The following is a 17,658-nucleotide window of genomic DNA, read 5'->3' as shown; positions in this document are numbered from 1 at the left end:
TTGTTGTTCATTAGTTCTTACACAATAACATGTATTCATTTTCTTTTCGTTCTTGCATTTAATTCTTATGCATGTGCCTTGTATAACCCCATATGAAAAGACCAATTGGTTTGGGAAATCCTGGTCTCAACAGAGCTGGGGTCACTCCAAAGCTATCCATACACAGGAAGCGCGACAGTGCCTCTTGGATTCCACAGGTTGCACTAAGTCTCTTACCACCAATGGATAAATGGGTAATTCTGAGCGAGTTTGTATCAAAGCTGAAGAGCTGACATACTGTTTGAAACTTAGTAGGATCAAGCCTCCTCTCAGGCCACCCAGAAACTGGGTTCCTGCAAGTGGTACTGACACTCAGTACCCAGCGCTCCTACCGGTTGCTAGCTGCAGTGGCCTTGTGCTAGTCTGCTGCTATGCTACCGTGGAGAAAATTGCTGTTTGCCTGTGATTGAACCACACTCCTTTTGGCTATCAAACACCCAACAATAAGCTTCCATTAACATTCAAGGGCTCTGAAAAGCCTTCTTTAGGGGAAATAAAACCAAACCAAAAAGAAAGATACCTTGTATACATGAAAAGAACAAATCAGTCTTAGGTTAAAATTAGCCTTGGAGGAGTAGGAAAGAGGAAATCTTTCAAGAAACCTTGAGGTTCCTCTTCCAACTACTGGCCAACATTCAGTCTTATGTAGAACATTGGGTTGCCCAGCTAAATGATGGGGACAGTACATCGTGTCTTTACTGAATCTTTTAGCAGCTGATGGTGGTAAAGCCCTCATACTACGAGGGCCTGAGGCGAGTGAGGAAGGATGTAGTAACAAGCACGTTGTGTAGGCCAGGGCACCAGGATTGCTTTGTTTTGTTCTTTTCTTTGGAATATGGTTTGCTGGGTATATTCATTTTGAGACCACCTATTTCAATCTGATTCTGTTAAGGCTCAGGAAGAGTATGTTAGATTTCATTTTCTAGACTATATACTCCTATTTGGAATATAAAGATCAGTTTCTAGTGTGGGTTTTCAGGCACATTCTGTGAGGTTGTTGGAATTTAAAGCTGCCACAATCATGTCCGAGTTGAAGCAGAGCAGTTTTCTAATGGCGACTTCAGCATGTCGATGGCGAAACGAGTCAGGCTAACAGCCTGTTGCTCCCCAATGCCTCATTTAGGGGGCACAGACACAATTTTTCTCTTATATAATAGACAAATGGGTAATTTCTTCTAAAAAGCACTCTGATGACATGTTTCAAACATAACTTCTGGCACATCAATCAATAAATACGTATCCAAATGCTTTCCCCCAGCCACTGTGCAAACCATTTCCTCAATGCGGCTGCAAAAGTTTAAATAGACATGGAAGATTACCTCTGTGTCGTAGACACAGCTTATGTTACATATGATCCCTGTCCCCAGGAATATTAAGTCTATTTGCAAAGATTAGGGATAGGAATAAAAATCCTTCATGATCTCCTTCTCTTTAACCTCTTCTCTCGCCATTCCCTCTGCCTTATCATTTGCTTTGTAGCCATGCTAAATTGCTTGTATTTCCTTGCACACCAACCCTTTTCTGACCTTAGTACCTTTGTTCAGGCCACATGTCCATCTGTCTGGAAGTGTTCCCATTTACGTCCTATCTCCTACCTTGTCTGTGTAATTCCTAAGCATCCTTTATGACTCAGTCTTTCATGACTCCTCCTTTCTGTTCATATAATATATTGGATATATATATCACAATTGCTGCACTTACCACTAGGAGAAATTGTGTCACTTGTTATCTCAAAACCTTTCAATGTTTCCCCATGTCACTCAAAAGAATAGCCAAAATCCTTAGAACGGCCTGTAAGTGTCTGACATTCACCGACCCCCAACCCCCAACAACCATCTCTGACCTTATCTCTTACAACTTGCCACTAGACTCAGTTGATTTTTGCTGCACTGCCTCAGGACTTTTGCACCTGCTATTCCTTTTGTCTGAACCAGTCTTGTCCCAAATATCTACTTGGCCTGCCCCTGCATTTCCTTCAAGTTATATATGCAGATGGTCCTCAACTTACCATGGTTTGACTTTCAATTTTTCAACCTTACAGTGGTGCAAAAGTGATGTGTATTTTGACCTTTTCCCAGGCTAGCACTATATAATACAATGCTCTCTCATGATGCTGGGCAGCAGCAGCAAGCCACGGTTCCCAGTTGGCCACATAATCATGAGGGTAAACAGCCAATACTCTTATACCCATTCTGTACCCATACGACCATTCTATTCTTCATTTTCAGTACAGTAGTCAATAAATTACATGAGATACACAACACTTTATTATAAAATAGGCTTTGTGTTAGATGATTTTGTCCAACTATAGGCTATCATAAGTGTTCTGAGCACATTTAAGGTAGACCGGGCTAAACTATGGTGTTTGGTAGGTTAGATGTATTAAATGCATTGTTTTTTTGTTTTCGGTGAGGAAGATTGTCCCTGAGCTAACATCTGTACCAATCTTCCTCTATTTTGTATGTGGGATGCTGTGACACCATGGCTTGATGAGCGATGTATAGCTCCGCACCTGTGATCCAAACCCACGAACCCCTGAACAAGCAGAGAGTGTGAACTTAGCCACTGAACAAGCAGAGAGTGTGAACAAGCAGAGAGAGCTGCTGAACAAGCAGAGAGTGTGAACTTAGCCATTACACCACCAGGCTGGCCCCTAAATACATTTTTTTTTTTTTTTTGAGGAAGATTAGCCCTGAGCTCACATCTGCCAATTCTCCTCTTTTTGCTGAGGAAGACCGGCCCTGAGCTAACATCTGTGCCCATCTTCCTCTGTTTTATGTGGGATGCCTGCCACAGCATGGCTTGCCAAGCAGTGTGGAGGTCCACAAACCAGGATCCAAACCAGCAAACCCTGGGCCACTGAAGCACAACATGTGAATTTACCCACTGTGGCACCAGGCCTAAATGCATTTTTGACTTATGATATTTTGACCTTCTGATGGGTTTATCAGGATGCTGCCCACTGTAAGTTGAGGAAGATCTGTGTGGATATATATATAATTTTTGAATCTCCCACTGTGAAACATAGGCTCCATGAGTGCATTTTGTCTATTTTGTTCCTTTCGGTATCACCAATGCCTAGAAGAGTGCCTGTCCCGGAGTAGGCACTCATTTAAGATTTATTGAAAGAATTATCAACTCTACTATCTCATGTTTAGACGGTTAGTTCTTGGAGGGCAGAAACAATACTTCATTAATTTTTACATCACTAGCCTTTATCATGTCATCTGGCTTAATTATTCAATAAATTGTTAAATTAATTTATTCAAAATATTTATTAAACAATTACTATTTGCCAGATATCATTCAAGCCACTGGATTTAGGGGAGTTATCAAAATAGTGTCACTTCTCTCATAGATTTTAATTTTAGTTCAGAAGTTCATTGAATATTGAAGGGAGAAATGAACGTATCTTGCAGCAGGTTGTGGACCTTAAATAATGAGACGGCGGATGAGGACCTACCAGTCTAGCTTGGGAGATAAAATATATTCAGCGATGTTATAAATGAATACTTGAAGGAAACGTAGCTGTCCATTCATACATACCAATCCACCTGGGCTCCACAGCTGAGTTACACCATTTGCCTTCCTTCCTCCTCTGAATTGCCTTTACCCTTTTCCTCTTTGTTATTATATCATCACCCTACATTGATGAATATAGTAATAGTTGTAGGTCTCATTTTTTACTTACTTCAGGGATATTATTAAGAACACTGCTCACTATATTACAATGTTTTTCTTATGAGGACCCTCAGGAGAAATTTTTTTCGGCTCCCAGTATCATAAATAATCATGCTTTTGAGAAGTTGGTTTATTTTTGTTTTATGGGTAATAAATATATAACTTGTAATTTCCTCCTTTGCATTACTGCTTGAAAATCCTGAGCCAAAAGTGTGCCCCATCCCTAGGCAGCAGAGTATTGAGTGGCTTGCACAGTGTGTGTGGCTCCCAATCCAGCTTTAACTTTGTTGTTCTACCTCCTTTACCCGTTAGCTTATTGTCCCACTTAATTTTAAGTGAAAAAGTATTTTCATGTAACTCTTTAATACTTCGGGGGAAAATAAAGGCAATAAAAATATCAATATTTATTGAATAAAATCAATTCTATTGGAGTGTAATAAAGTTCCTCAGGCACGGCGTGTTGAAATGATCACACCCATTTCATGCCTACAATTACTGCTGACCAAATTTTCTCTTTCCAGCCCAGACCCATCTCCAAACTATAGACTCCTATTTCCAACTCCCTACAGACACCTCCATTTAAACTTTCTGCAGACACCTTGAATTGTTGAAGATATTCAAACCTGAACTCTTTCTTTCCATTCTCATCTTGCACTTGCATCAGCGTTTTCTCTTTCAGATAATGAAATTACCAACCTCGTGATTGCCTAAGCCAGTATCCTGAAAATCATTCATGATTCCTTCCACTCGTTCATCCCCCCTGTAGCCAGTAATTCTGCCTTCTTGGTGTCTTTCAAATATGACCCATTCTTTGCATTCTTAACTGCTACTGACTCAGTCTAGGACCTCATAATTTCTCATTGCTGAATTATTTGATGAATTTCTTGGCACTCCTACCTCCGTCCTGCTCATTTCCTAGATATCCTTCACAAAGATACCAGAGTGATCTTTTTAAAACAAAATATTGATCCTTTCACTTCCTTACTTAAAATCTTTCAAAGGGTCAAAAATGACCTGCAGATGAATCCAGAATCCTTAGGAAGCTATCCAAGAAGCTTCATGACCTGGGCCTTATTTACTTTCTCCAGCCTCATCTCTCACCACGTACCTCACCCTCCCTACCACATTCTTTGATAGAGTCATATTTTTATAATACTTTTTGCCATTCACTTTACATGCACTGCTCTTCCTGGTCCTTGCTTATCTCCCACCAAACACGCAATATTAGCACCTACACATACACAAACTTTTTTCTTGATCAATTAGAATACCCTTAATCAAAGCAGGGTCTACTGTCTGGGAACAACATCCTTTTTAACCAGGCATGAAGCAGTAAGGGAAGTATTGGACCGCAAACAATAGTCCAATGAGATGACTAAACTTCTCTAATGTTACAGGCAGATTACCAGGTAGTCATGACTCAAGACACAGCACCAAAAAACTTATTCTGAGAAGCCTTGTGTGACCCTTTCGTCTAACTTTGATATCTCTTTCTCATTGCCCTCTCTGCATAGCCCAGTTGTGATTCTTAACACAACACACTTATAAGAACCAATATGCTCTAAACAACTTGAGAACAGGGGACCATATTTTTTTTCCTTTTCTCCCCTTCCTGGAGATGGTAAGTACTCAATAGATATGGTTTGAGTGCCTTATAAATGCAGTGAGGCATCTTAAATGAAGCTGTAAATATGAAATAGTGGAAAGGTTGGTAAAGACACTCCAAGTCTGGATAATCATGTGAACAGAGAAGCATAGATGAGGGAACTAGTAGGTCAGGTCGCAGATGGTTGGGCTCTGTGGGAATTAGTTCTGCAGGCTTTCCCTCCTCTTCACCCTTATCGTTCAGGGAACAAGTCATCACAAGTGGCTGGGGGAAAGATATTTTGTTGTTGTTGTCATTATTATTTATAATCTTACATTGTTTTCTAAGGAAGACAGAGCCTTATCTTATGCTGAATGTGATGACAGGTTGGATTGTATGATTCGAGTAGGAGTTGAGGCAGAATGTATGTAAGGATATTAAGATCTGATATAGAAACTTTCAAGACTAGGGCTGGAAGAAACCTTAGCACAGTTGCTACCTAAAGAAAGTGTGGTTTATAGACTGGTCCTGGTCAATCCATAACAATAACCCCAGTTGATAGGATGCATTTAGAAATTTTTATAGCAACTTGACAGAGCAATCTTATACCTGTTAAATCTAATAGAAAAATTTGAGATTTTATTTGTATACATTCTTTTTTATTTCGTTGTTTAATAATTCATACTTTGTGTATATTTTTTAAAAGTGTTGGTTCATAACAGATTGAAAATCAAACGGAATTAGTTCTTCAGTACACATAGAGAAGTATTCCTTTGGTGCATGTCTTTTCAGTAACTCTTAAAGATTCTTGTGAACACAGTTTCCCGTGTAATTTGAGTGTCTTTGCAGATCCTCGTGAAGTTCATATGTGGACCCAAGGTTGAGGACTCTTGATATGGCTAAAACTAGTCATTTGTAGACAAGAGCACTGAACACTAGAGACGCAAAATAATCTATCCAAGATCCCACAGCAAAGTGAAATCTAATGGTTTCCTTCCACTCCACCAAAATAGTGTCTTGTTCTTCCTGCTTCTAAATGCCCCCTTTGTACCACTTGCTGTCACCAGAATGGGGACTGTGTTTCTGTGTCTCAAGCTTGTGATACACTATACCTTCTCATGGGACTTTGGAGAGATTCACCTGCTCTGCCCACTTTCTTAAGATGATGCATACAGTATACTTATTATGACATTGTAGCAAAATGAAAGAGTGTGGGCTAAGCTGTGCTGCCAACATGACTCTTAACTGTTGACTCCAAAATCCATTCTTGCTGTAACTTACTTTATCTTTTATTGAAAGAATCATAACTCTTGACTGACAATTTCCTTTGTGGAAATTGCCTTTAATTTCATCTAGAGCCTGGTGGTACTACCTGACAATATGGGCAGGGTTACCAAATGAATTTTATTTTGTTTTCATCCATCTGAGTCCCTTGACCATAGCTGGTTGTGACCAAAAAGAAAAAAACACTATGAGAACTAGTGTTCTGAAGTTTGGAGTCTGATGGGAAGGAAACTCTGCAGAGTCACAAATGAAAGCATCCCAGGCAGAAAGGGTATCTTTGGCTCTCTTGTCATGCATGATTGATGCTTTCCCTTTATCACTACAGCTCATGTGTCCCAGTATTTTTTTTCTCTCCTGCTGCCACAGTCATAATTAATGATTAAGGTACAAAACTAGCAGAATACCTGGTTATTAATTTTAGGAAGTAGATTGGGGTACACAGCATTTGACCTCACAGACACTAAGGGGGAGCCTGTAGAACTTCTTCATTGCATAAAGCTGCAATTTTGACAACCTGCCCACATCTGAACAAGTCAGTCTAATCTCTGTCTCTGTCACTGTTTCTCTTTAGTCCATTTCACAAGCTGGAAGGAATAAGATAAATTAAACTGCAGCTATGTGTGTATGTGTTTTAAAGGTGCTAAATCCAACTTGTATAAATTGCCATTACTTATGTTAACAGTAAATAAATCTTTCCATTGTACCAAATACTTTCTACCAGTGATATAGACATGACTGGTTTTCGCTGAACAATAACTCTGAAGTCTTACAGCCGTCTTTGGTTCCTTTGGTTTTATATACAGTCAGTTTGTGACCTCTGTGCTTCTAGAGTCGAATACCTGGCTGGCTTGGCTTTTCCTTTCTCTAGATAGTCTCTCCCGGATATTCTGGGTCATAGGCACAGGGATTTAAAAGTTATTTTCACGTTAGCCTAAAGATAATCGAATTAGGAAGGCAAACTGTAACCCAAACAGTCACATAATGGGCATATATGCCAAGAAAAATCATTCAAGCTGGTTTTCTCTGTTGAGTTATCCGCATCACTACTCTCTACCATGAGCATAGAAATTTTAGAGATGAACTAAAAGTAAATCTTTCTAATTAAGTGGTCAAGAGGCTGGAGGAAGTAAGAAAATAACACAGCTCTCAAATTAATTAAATCCAGATTGCCAATAATTTTAATCATGTTGACAGCTATTTGCTTTGCATCATTTTAGCTAAATAAGCAACTTAACATGACATTACCCTGTAGATTCTGTTCTTCAGCTAACTCAACCGCCACAGAAAAAATGAACATCTCAGTTACTTTCAAGACCTAAAATAGAATTTCCTGCTTCAGGGTGGAAATTAAACCATCCTGTATTCCTTTCTTTTCCTTCATACTCTAATCCCATGGAACTGACTAACAAAACACCAATTGAGCAAAAGAAAATCTGTAACAATGTTGGAAAACAGGAAAGAGTAACATCAATAAAGCAGACACTTTCAGGAATTTTTAAAAAATGAAGCAAATGTATTGGGTTTACTGAGGAGCCGACAAGACCTTTTTTAAGAGCCTAATATAAGCAAAGGAGAGAAACTCTGAGAGAAAAGTAGGCAAGTTTCTCCAACAGAAAACTGATGGAACCCCAGCCTTGGGAAATTATAGCATTATTTAACCCACATTTGGAAGAGTGGGAGTGTCAATGAGAGCCACACAATAAGACTTCTAGAATGTATCAGAACTCTGCAGAAAGACATTGACAAACTTTATTCTGATGCGTCCTCCATTTGGCGTCATCAGCATCCTACATGCAGTTGGAGCTTTCCTTACCTGCTTCACTCTTGCTTTTTCTCTCTGGAACAAATTTATCAGGTTCACTCCCAGTATACATACCTGTAAGGAAATTAGCTCTGCTGCTTCTCTCTGTTCCCTGAACGCTGCAATTTCATGACATCAAGCATTGGTGAAGCTTAGGGAGCCCATGACAGCCACCAGCATGGGCCATCTAAACCTGCACACATAAATACGAAAAGACAATGAAGTATCATCAGTCACTGGGGAGAAAAAGTGGAAAGCTGGGAATCAGAGCAAATGTTCCCAATGAAACAAATGACACTAAATACTGCAGGTAACCAGAAGAGAACTATTTACAATTCTAATTGGTGTCCTCATTGATATTTGGAAAGTTGCCTTTTTCTTCTTCTTTTCACTCTGTAAAATAGCACACTGCTATGTAAAGGAAGAATAGGGTCGTTTTGCTGAAAGATTGCTGCACACCATGCACTGTTCTCTGATCTTTAGGTGCATTAACTTGTTCAATCCTCACAACAACCCTATGAAGGATGTGTTATTCTGATTTCTGTGGGGGGAGAAAACTGAGGCATAATTAACATTCCTTGCCCAAGTTTAAATAGGTATTAAGTCGCTAAGCCAAGACTCAAAAAGACCTAAGTCCAAAACCCATGCCCTTAATTATTATAGTCTGGAGGGTAGCTATTGCTTTAAAGGAAAAATAAAACAATGAAACAAACAAAAAAACCTTAATAAGAAAAGTAAAAAGCGGAACAGCTGCAAACAAAAAGCAGAAGCAAACTCGAGGAATTATCCCATTCCTTAGACTCAAGAACAAGGAGCTGGAAAATCTTAGTAAATTTTAGAAACATGAAATTTAGACACAACGATCCAATACGTAAAATCTTATAAAAATAAAATGACTTGATTGAGGAGAAACAATCATCACAGGAAAAAATATTCCCCTGAGCTAAAGGCTTGAGGCTTTAGACTAAAAACTGTCCAAGAGCCGAGTGAGTAATAACGAAACAAGACTCATACCTAGACATTATTGTGAGATTTTTGAATTTCAAAAGTAGAGAAAACTCTATAAACTTCCTGATAGAATGCAAAAATATTTACAAAGGCAAGAATCAAATTGGCATTGAACTTCTAATTTGACACTGTAAGCCAGGAAATGTACTTCGAAAGTGCTTGAAATAAGCAGGAAAATGCCCCTGTTTATTTTATTCAGATGTCTTTTGATGTTTACTTTGAAATGATGAATATAATAAGGTCTATATGTAGCCTGCACTGCCTTCGAGATTCTGTAGTATAGCCTTTGATGATGTAGCTGCATTTGCTGTATCCAGTTGTAGGAATTGAATTATTGAGAAATTGGAAGCTTACATCTATCATTTTCCATCAATGAAGAGATTCTCAATAAAGTGTCTAGAAGTTTTGCATCCCAAATTAAAAGAAAAATTTCAAATCCAGTCAAGCCTGGGTTATTAAGGTATCATCATTTTATTTTGTGATCTTTTACAATGTTGTAATGTGATTGCGTTTTTGTTTTGGGGGGAGCGTAACGTGGACCGGCATGATTTAGCAACACTCAATGAATCTTTTATTCTTTTTCCAATGATTTGTAACTATATTTACCCCCAAAGTCAAGATTATAGTTTCATTAATGCATGTAATTTGTCTATATGATGATTCAATGAGCAAAAGTCTTTAACAGAGATAAACATGAGGAAATATATAAACAAAGGTGGTACAAAATCTGATTAGAGTGATGGCAAATGATGACAAATTCAGTTTTCAAATATTTTGCATGCTATTTGTTATCAGCTGGGGACATTTAATGCCTCATTAGCCACAAATTAAATCCCAAGTTTAGAATCTATCCTCAGCGATAGTAAATGCCCATTACATCCAATTAGCATACAAGCTGATGTGGAAAGAAGTTGAAATAGGAATGGGATTTAGGTTCCAGTTCTGGCTTTGCAACTAACCATCTTAGAAAAGTTATTCAAATATCCGGTAAAAGAAAATAATTGTATTAGATACTAAATTTCCTCTCAAGCCTAAAATTCTGAGATCTTCAGAATATAGGCTATGGGAGAGAAGGCTGATCAATCTCAAGAGTTTTTTGGATTTAAATTGCTAATGTTAAATGACTGTTGTGAAATTTCATGAACCTAACTGGGAATAGTATGACTGAGCTGATAATATTGCACCTGGCGTTGAGATAGCGGTTAAGGGTGAGGTAGGGAGAGGAGGGGCGGAAGTGATGGAGAGTCTTTGTGGGCGTGTTGAAATAAAGAGATGATTTATGTCTCCTCTCCTATCTATAAACAAATACCTTGTAAGAAAGAGAGAGGGTATGTGTTCTCTCCATTGCAGTCTTCAGAGTTTTTCTGTCTTAATAAAATTGTGAGTGGCAATGTGTGGTAAGAAGAGTTTTAAGAAATTTTGACACATCCGTATCCCCAAAAAGCATTGATAGCATCTCAACTTCTACATCTTGTGAAAATCTTTTCAACATTTTCCCCAAATTTTACTACTTTAAATAGAAAAGTGGCTTTCTTGTTAAATTCAAAACAGAGTCAGAAGCAAGGATGGTTTGGGACTGCCAGCGTGTGCTTGCAAGTCTGGGAACTCCATGAGGGCAGAACTTTTCATATTCATCTCTGTATCTCCATCACACAAAGCCTGTAATATCGTGGAAGCTCATTAATTTTTTGATGATGAAATGAATGACCAAGGTGAATGGCCAGAATGAGGGACACACACCTACAATATCTTGCAGCAGGTCAAACATAGCTGGCTAGCAGGAGCTCAAAACTGCTTGCTGGCTTCTTTTCAGCCTCTTTCTCTATCGTCTCTGTTGACTAACTGAGTTCAGGACCACACAGTTTTACCGAGGCCAAGGCTATACACTTGCATGTTCTAAACTCACGTAGATCTGAACAGTGTAGGTCTCTGTTTGTCACCATCTGGATCCTAAAGATGAACACCACGTTAAGAATAAGTAACATTGACTGAGTCCGTACTAAGTGTCCAGCACTTTTACAACTGTGTATGTATTTTTATAAGTATTATTTCCTTCTTGCAACAACCCTAGGAGGGATGTGGTTCTATTATTACCCCCGTCTTACAGATAGGAGCTGATGCACAGACAGCCTGACTAATTTGCTTCAGGACACTCAGGTGGTAAGTGACAGAGTGGACTGAAATCCAAGTAGTCTGACTCCAGAGTCCTGTGTTCTTAAAATTTTCCCTCTGCTGCCTGATGTATCAGCAGAATATATGCAACTGTGAAACAGTCCCATTGCCACTCTTGTGGAGGTCAGTGACAAAGAGCATTTTCATTACAAGTTTTATACCTAATTAGAGTTTAACAAGAAAAGCAAAAGAGAGAATGCAAAATTACTTTAAGTGTTCATTTCCATATTTCAAAATGCTTTGATTCCACAATAAGGAAATTCACTGCAAGGTAGAATTTGGAGCATTTGAAAGATCTTATTAACTGAATATCTTTATTTAGTTCCTATTTCAAAAAGGTGGTTTCCTCTTTCTTTGGTAATACATACATCTTAAAAGGAGTAACCTAATGTACTCCAACTTAAATATTAATAAGATGATTTCAATAAATGGTTTTCAGCAATTGTACAAAATTAATATGGATTAGATACATGTTATAACAACATTATTGCATTGTATTTTTAACTATGATAACTCAATTCATGTTTTAATCACATTTCTTATGGTGTTAATTTCCAGAAGAATTACGGTTAAACTAATGTTTCTCTAGTAAATACTTAAGAATAATTGAATTTGCAATTTGGTACTTAACTTATACTGATAATTGCTTCCTACAAAAAGAGGTATCTAATTGTAATCACAGAATATTCTTTCTCTCTTGTTCAAAGAGCTTCTCCCAAGAAATCCATGACCTGTTTAAAAACACAAAAACAATACAAATAAAAGCATTATTAACTGAAAGTCCTAATAAAAAAGAGTTATTTATCGTTAGCCATGAAGTTATCCACTCGAGTAATCAAATAACATTTGAGAATACTTTATTTAGATAAACTTGTATGTTTTACAGATTGTAAAAATATGTATCATTCAATTTTCTAATTGGCAGTTTGTTGAAAAGAATAAGAGATTGAGTGCCACGTTTTGTGCGTGTGTTTTCATCGTTTCTAAATGGGGTATTAGAAGTATTCCTCCAGGCAAATCTCTCTTCAAGTGTCTTTGACTGCTTGTCATTCTAGTTCACTTTGAACCTGACTGGCACACTCTGTGGTAGGCAGAATTCTGAAGATATCCCCTCAAGATTCCTTTTTATGATTACAATCAAACACTAATCTAGGCACTGCTGTGAAGGGATTTTGCAGATGTAATTAAGGTTACTAATTCACTGACCTTAAAAAAGAGAGATTATCCTGGTTTATGCCAATGGGATCAATGTAATAACATAAGCTCTTACAAGTAGAAGAGGAAGGCAGAAGAGGAGGTCAGAGAGATTCGAAATGTAAGACTCAGCCCATTGTTGCACCTTTGAAGATGCAGGAAGGGGACCATGAACCAAGGAATGTGGGTGGTCTCGGGAAGCTAAGAATGACTCCTGACTGACAGCCACAAGGAATTGGAGACCTCAGTCCTTCAATAGCATGGAACTGAATCCAGCCAATAACCTGAATGAGTGTGGAAGTGGATTCTTCCAGCCCCCAAATATGAGCTCATGCGGACCAACATCTTGATTTGGGCCTTTTGAGTCACAGAGCAGAGGAAGTAGCTGAACCCACCCAGACTCCAGACCTATAAAACTATGAGATAAAATATTTATGTTGTTTTTAAGCTGCTAAATTTGTGGGAATTTGTTATGGTAGCAATAGGAAATTAATACATATTCCAAAAAAACCGTGGACATACTGCTGTTGGATAGCAGTTCTTAGTAACTCTTAGGACCCACTGAAAGAAGAACTTAAAGAATGTTCAGGTACGGGCCGACTCCGTGGTCTAGTGGTTAAGTTCGTGTGCTCCGCTGCAGCGGCCCAGGGTTTGGATCCTGGGCGCGGAGGACAAGGCACCACTCGTCAGGCCATGTTGAGGCGGCGTCCCCCATCCCACAACTAGAAGGACCTGCAACTAAGATATACAACTGTGTACAGGGGGAGGGTTTTGGGAGATAAAGCAGAAAAAAAAAAAAGGAAAAGAATGTTTAGATAAAAGGAGAGCTAACCTATATATTCAAATCTTTCTTTCTCAAAGTTCTCCTCAATTTTCAATATTGGACCAGCTATTTTTTTTGAGAAATCTCAGAGTTTACTTTATTGTCTGTGTAATTTCTTTCCTCCTGCCATCCTCTCCCTACCTTCACCGTCCTGCTGACAACATTGAAGGATCTCAGTATTCTGTACCTCTAAAGGTTATAATATTGAGAAAGAATAGACTCTACTTAATTAACTGTATGCTGACAATAATTTAAAGATTAGTCCTCTCTTCCCCCCTTCTGCTCTCTCATCTAGTCTTTGGAGGATACATCCTAAAGGGACTGCTGTTCCCAGAGTCCACCAGGCATGAGTGTGCTCACAGCATCCTCCACTGAATGTGCCCTCAATTCAAAACAGCTGCCAGAAGACAGGTGCTGAGGAGAAATATAGCAGTTGACTGAAAGAATAAAAACTTTAGATTTTTTTATTTACTTTTTTTTTTTAAAGATTGGCACCTGGGCTAACAACTGATGCCAATCTTTTTTTTTTTTTTTTTTTTTCTGCTTTATCTCCCCAACCCCAGTTGTACACAGTTGTATATCTTAGTTGCAGGTCCTTCTAGTTGTGGGATGTTGGACGCCGCCTCAACGTAGCCTGACAAGTGGTGCCATGTCCTCGCCCAGGATCCAAACCCTGGGCCGCTGCAGCAGAGCACGGGAACTTAACCACTCGGCCACGGAGCCACCCCTTTACTTTTTAAAATATCATCTGATATCACAAATAGCCTACCATAATACTTTATCATGAAATACTTTAGACATAGGAAAAGGCTTTGAGAGGAATGTATAAACACTGATGTTAGCACCAACTAGCTTAAGAAAAAAACCTAAAAATAATGGAGGCCCCATTTCTTCCCCTTACATTTTTAAAATTCTTCCTTTATTCTTTTTTCTGCTTATATTGAGATATAAATAACATATAACATCATGTAAGTTTACGGTTTACAAAGTGTTGATTTGATACACTTACATGTTGGAAAATGATCACCACCATAGCTTTCGCTAACGCCTCCATCACATCACATAATTACCATTCTTTTGTGTGATGAGAACATTTAACATCTACTCTTTTAGAAACTTTAAAGTATATAGTACGGTATTATTAACTAGAATCACATGCTGTAATTAGATCCCCAGAACTTAATCATCTTGTAACTGAAAGTTTTACCCTTTGACTAGTATCTCCCTACTTCTTACACCCCTAGTCCCTGGTAACCACCATTTTACTCTCAGTTTCTCTGAGTTTGGCTTTTTTAGATTCCACATATAAGGATATCATACAGTATTTGTCTTTCTCCTGGCTTATATCACTTAGAATAATGCCTTCAAGTTCCATCCATGTTGTTGCAAATGGAAGGATGCCCTTCTTTCTCATGGTCACGTGATATTTATATATATATGTATTTGAATTCATATATTTGCTATATATGAATAATTGATATTCAAATATATACATATGACATCTTTATTCATTCATTGATAACACCAGTTGTTTCAATATCTTGGTTATTGTGAAGAATGCTGTAATCAACATGGAAATGGAGATGTCTCTTTGAGATCCTGATTTCATTTCCTTTGGATATACATCTAGAAATGGGATTGCTGGATCATATGGTAGTTCTATTTTCAATTTTTTGAGGAGTTTCCACATTATTTTTTATAGTGCCTGCACCACTTTACATTCCCACCAACAGTGCACAGGGTTCACTTTTCTCCACATCATCACCAACACTTGTTATCTCTTTTCTTTTTGATGAGAGCCATTCTAAGAGATGTCAGGTGGTATTTCATTGTGGTTATAATTTGCATTTCCCTGGTGATTAGTGATAGTGGATACCTTTTCATGGACCTGTGTACCATTTATATATCTTCTTTGGAAAAATGTCTATTCCTGTGTCCATTTTTTAATCAGGATATTTGTGTTTTTCCTATTGAGTTGTACGAGTTCTTTATATATTTTGCATATTAGCCTTTTATCTGTGAATATTATTTGAAATATTTTCTCCCATTCCATAAGTTGCCTTTTCATTTTGCTGATGATTTCCTTTGCTGTGCAGAAGCTTTTTAATACGATGTAGTCCCACATGTTTATTTTTGCTTTTGTTGTCTTTGCTTTTTGTGTCAAATCCAAAAAAATCATTTTCAAGACCAATGTTAAGGGGATTATCCGTATTTTTTTTCTGGGAGTTTTATGGTTTAGGTCTTAAATTCACATCTTTAATCCATTTTGAGTTGATTTTTGTGTATAATGCAGGATAGGAATCCAGTTTCATTCTTTTGCATTTGGCTATCCAGTTGTCCTGACGTGGTCCATTGAGGAGACTATTTCTTCTCCATTGTATATTTTTGGCTCCTTTGTTATAAATGAATTGGATTGGCCATATATACCTGGGTTTATTTCTGAGCTTTCTATTCATTTCCTTGAATTATGTGTCTATTTTTATACCAGTACCACACTGTTTTGATTACTTTGTACAGCTTTGTAATATAGTTTGATAGCAGGAAGTGTGATGCCTCCAGCTTTCTTCTTTTTTCTCAAGATTGCATTGGCTATTCAGGATCTTTTGTGGTTCCAACAAATTTTAGGATTGTTTTTTCTATTCCTGTGAAAAGTGCCATTGGAATTTTGATAGGGATTGCATTGAATCTGGAGATCACTTTGGATAATTTGAATATTTTAGCAATGTTAGTATCTTTCCACTTATTTGTGTCTTCACTTTCTTTCATCAGTGTCTTACAATTTTCAGTGTACAGATCTTTTATCTCATTGGTTATATTTACTCTTAAGTATTTTATTCTTTTTGGTAATATTGTAAATGGGATTGTTTTCATAATTTCTCTTTCTGATAGATTATTGCTCGTGGATAAAAATGCAACTGATTTTTGTGCATTGATTTTTATATCCTGCAATTTTGAATACACTTATTAGTTCTAACAATTTTTCTGTGGAGTCTTTAGGGTTTTCTGTTATAATATCATGTCATCTGCAAATAGAGATAATTTTACCTCTTCTTTTCCAATCTGGATTCCTTTTCTTTTTCTTACCTAATTGCTCTGGCTAGGACTTCCACTCCTATGCTGAACAAAAGTAATGAAAGTGGGCATCCTTGTCTTGTTCCTGGTCTTAAAGGAAAAGCTTTCAACTTTTCACCATGGAGTGTGATGTTAGCTATGGGCTTGTCATACATGGCCTTCAGTATGTTGAAGTATTTTCTTCTATACCAAGTTTCTTGGAAGTTTTTCTTTTTTATGAAAGGATGTTGAATTTTGTAAAGTGCTTTTTTCTGCATCTATTGAGATAATGATACCATATTTATCCACCATTTTGTTAATGTGTCATATCACATTGATAGATTTGTGGATGTTGAAACATCTTTGTGTCACCAGAATAAATCTCACTTGATTATGGTGTATGATCTATTTAATTTATTGTTGAATTTGATTTACCAATATTTTGTTGAGGATTTTTACATCTGTGTTCATCAGGAATATAGGCCTGTTATTCTGTGATTTTCTTTTCTTGCCTCCTTGTCTGATTTTGGTATAAGAGTAATGCTGGCCTTGTAAAGTGTAATTGTATTTGTGTTTCCTCCTCTTCTTTTTTTGGAAAAGCTTGAGAAGGATTAGTATTAGGTCTTCTTTAAACGTTTGGTAGAATTCACCACTAAAGGCATCTGGTCCTTTTCTTTGTTGGGAGGTTTTTGATTCAATCTCCTTACTTTTTATTGATATTTTCAGATTTTCTGTTCTTCATGATTTAGTCTTGGTAGGGTGTTGAGTTCTAGAAATTTGCCCATTTCTTCTAGATTGTCCAGTTTTTTGGTATATAATTATTCATAGTAGTCTATTATGATCCTTTGTATTTCTGTGATATCAGTTGTAATATCCCTTCTTTCATTTATAATTTTATCTATTTGAGTCCACTCTCTTTTTTTCTTGGCAAGTCTAGCTAAGAGTTTGTCAGTTTTTTATCTTTTCAAGAAAACCAGCTCCTAGTTTCATGAGTCTTTTCTATTGTCCTTTTAGTTTCTA

General features: G+C 37.5%; 1 protein-coding gene across 23 annotated transcripts in view; it reads left to right on the top strand.

The window, feature by feature from the left end:
* CTNNA3 (catenin alpha 3) overlaps positions 1 to 17,658 on the top strand; it is a 1,517,748-nt gene that overhangs the window by 899,997 nt on the left and 600,093 nt on the right. The window lies entirely within an intron of this gene.

The sequence above is a fragment of the Equus przewalskii genome, chromosome 1, assembly GCF_037783145.1.
Source record: "Equus przewalskii isolate Varuska chromosome 1, EquPr2, whole genome shotgun sequence".
In the NCBI taxonomy this organism is placed as follows: Eukaryota; Metazoa; Chordata; class Mammalia; order Perissodactyla; family Equidae; genus Equus; species Equus przewalskii.
This window is presented reverse-complemented; position numbering and strand designations above follow the sequence as displayed.